Genomic DNA, 3,100 nt, shown 5'->3' with positions numbered 1-3,100 from the left:
GTGCGCTGATGGCCTCAGAAAAATGCGGCCGCTATGGAGGGCGGGAGGTAGACTCCGTACACTTCAGAGACCTGCCCCATGAGCAATGTTCTCAGGGTGCCGTGGCCTGCAGGGTGCTGGGGCAGGCCCAATGCCTCTTTGGGCTTGAAGGCAATATGTTCTGCCCTCAGCAGCGGAGAGGGAAAGCCCTCGGCTCTGAGTGGGGCCTGGAGCCTGGAGCAAGGAAAGGGGCTGAGGCAGGCCCAGGCTGGGGGTCATGTGGCCGTGAAGTTCCCACAGGCTTCACATGTATAGCAAAGACACGAGTGGCTCCTGTGACGAGCCTCAGTGCAGCATGTGCAGCCCAGGCCCAAGGGTGCCAGCGCAGGGCCCCGGCATGTTCAAGGGACTCCACCAGCTGGTAGGTGGTGCTAGGCAAGTGTTTGGGCCCTGACCGTGGAGGCCAAGGTGTTCATGAGACTGGCGCTGCCCATCGTGACTGGGTGCAGTCGGAGCTACCAGTCGCACATCCAAGGGGCCGGCAGGAGTTTACTGGGAGGTGGAAGTGGAGTCCAAGATTGGGCTTGGGCAGGTCCAGAAGGCACGAGGATGGCCCAGGTCCCCGTGCCACCCTCTATTCTCCATCGGGCCTCTCTGCAAGCCCATGCCTGTGGCTCCATGGGGAGGTCCCTGAGCCCTGCTGCAGGAGACGGGTAGTCTTGTACCTGGCTTACGGAGGGGCCCGGTGTGCTCTCTGGCCCTCCAGTCAGAGCAGGGCTCCTGCAGCGAGGCAATCGGTGAAATGCAGCTCCAGCCCACCTCACAGTGGCCCAGTGGGTCCCCGAACCCAAAAGCCAACACTAGAGCTCCAGAGCCTAGAAGCCACGCACCGCAGCGCACCGTCTTCACCCTTCCTTGGAAGCCACGCACCGCAGCGCACCGTCTTCACCCTTCCTTGGAAGCCACGCGCCGCAGCGCACCGTCTTCACTTTTCCTTGGTTATGAGCTCTTCCAGGCAGCACAAAGCACAGGGAAACGCCCCGGGGTGACGATGTGACTCTTTGCAGCCTGCTTTCAAAAAGCACGCCAGGGACACAGGCAGGAAAGGCCGGCAGGACAGAGAATGAGACTGACAGCCACCAGGTAGCTGACTCCAAATTAATAGGATTGTCAACTCCTTACCAATTTATATTTACCGGTTACATAAAAAATGGTACGGTGACCTCCCCTTCCAGCCATGATTGAGTAACAAGTATTGGACTTGCCCTCCTGCCCTAAACTAGAAAGCTGGACAAAATCCATGCAACAGCTGCTGTTAGATGTTGGAGGGTGCAGTGCTGTGACCTGCCCAGGAGGATGGAGATGGGGGGGCACCTCCCATGATGCCAGCTCTCTGCCTGGTGGCATTTTCTAGAATACAGCATACGAAGGGGAAACACAGGCATGGTATCTACTTACTAAGTTGAGGAGGCAGAGGTTGGGCTCTGGGGAGGTACAGAAGGCTCGCATTTATGGGGTCCAGTACGAGAAAGAAACTGGGACCCACGAAGAGGAAGTCCCCAGTGCCGCCATGAGTGTTTGGATGAACATTAAGCTGCACACACCCTGGGGCCAGGCCACAAGCCACGGGGAGCTGACAGCAGACAATCCCCAAATAGCTTGCAGGCCTGGGAGGTGCTCAAAGTGTGATGAGCCAGAGTGGTGGGCCTTGCTGCCCAGTGGCGGCACTCAGTGAGAACTGCGAAGGGTCCAGCCCCACCAGGAGCACGGCCAACCTGGAGTAAAGGCCGCTGTAGACCAGCCTCAGCCAAGCTCAGAAACAAGCCTCAAAGGACCAAGCTGATCTACCGTCATTAAGCTGCCTACAAAAAAATTTCAACAATTTTGAAAGGAAGACAACAAATTTCAGACCCTCAACAATGTAACATTCACAATATCTATCAAAAAAATTACTAAACACGCAGAGGTGAAAATGTCACTCATAGCCAAGAGAAACATCCACCAACTGGAGACCATCCAGGCCGGGCATGGCGGCTCACGCCTGTCATCCCAGCACTTCGGGAGGCCGGGCGTGCAGATCACTTGAGGTCAGGAATTTGAGGCCAGCCTGGTCAACATGACAAAACCCTGTCTCTACTAAAAATACAAAAATTAGCCGGGCGTGGTGGCGTGCATTTGTAGTCCCAGCTACACGGGAGGCTTAGGCAGGAGAATTGCTTGAACCTGGGAGGCAGAGGTTGCAGTGAGCTGAGATCGCACCACTGCACTCCAGCCTGGAGTAAGACAGAGCAAGACTCCATCTCAAACAAAACAAAACAAAACCCTGAAGAACATCCAGACATGATAAAGATGGTGGAATTAGCAGATAAGAACTTTTAGCCGGGCGCGGTGGCTCAAGCCTGTAATCCCAGCACTTTGGGAGGCTGAGGCGGGCGGATCACGAGGTCAGGAGATCGAGACCATCCTGGCTAACACGGTGAAACCCCGTCTCTACTAAAAACACAAAAAATTAGCCGGGCGTGTTGGCGGGCGCCTGTATTCCCAGCTACCCGGGAGGCTGAGGCAGGAGAATGGCGTGAACCCAGGAGGTGGAGGTTGCGGTGAGCCGAGATCGCGCCACTGCACTCCAGCCTGGGGGACAGAGAAAGACTCCGTCTCAAAAAAAAAAAAAAAAAAAAAAAAAGAACTTTTAAAAAGCCATATGAGTAATTTCACAGATTTAAAGGAAAACGTGGTAATGAGGAAAGGAATGAAAGGTATAAAAAAGAATCCAGTAGAACTTCTACAACTGAAAAACCTAGATCTGAAATGAAAAATTCAACGGTGGAATGAACATGAGACCACAAAGGCTTCTGAACCCAAGGTGACCTTTTAGAAATAAAAACAAAACAAAATAAACAAAAAAGACCTCAAAGGCAAAAGAAAAGGTCAATGGACTTGAAGACAAACCCACAGAACATGCCCACATTGCAGCACAGCCAGTGAAGGGGCAGGAAGGCGCCAGCAAACAGGGCCACAGTGCCCTGAAGGCCAGTGAAGAAGCAGGAAGGCACCAGCAAACAGGGCCACAGTGCCCCGAAGGCCAGTGAAGGGGCAGGAAGGCACCAGCAAACAGGGCCAC

The sequence above is a fragment of the Hylobates moloch genome, unplaced genomic scaffold (assembly GCF_009828535.3).
Source record: "Hylobates moloch isolate HMO894 unplaced genomic scaffold, HMol_V3 SCAFFOLD_9, whole genome shotgun sequence".
Taxonomy (NCBI): domain Eukaryota; kingdom Metazoa; phylum Chordata; class Mammalia; order Primates; family Hylobatidae; genus Hylobates; species Hylobates moloch.
This window is presented reverse-complemented; position numbering follows the sequence as displayed.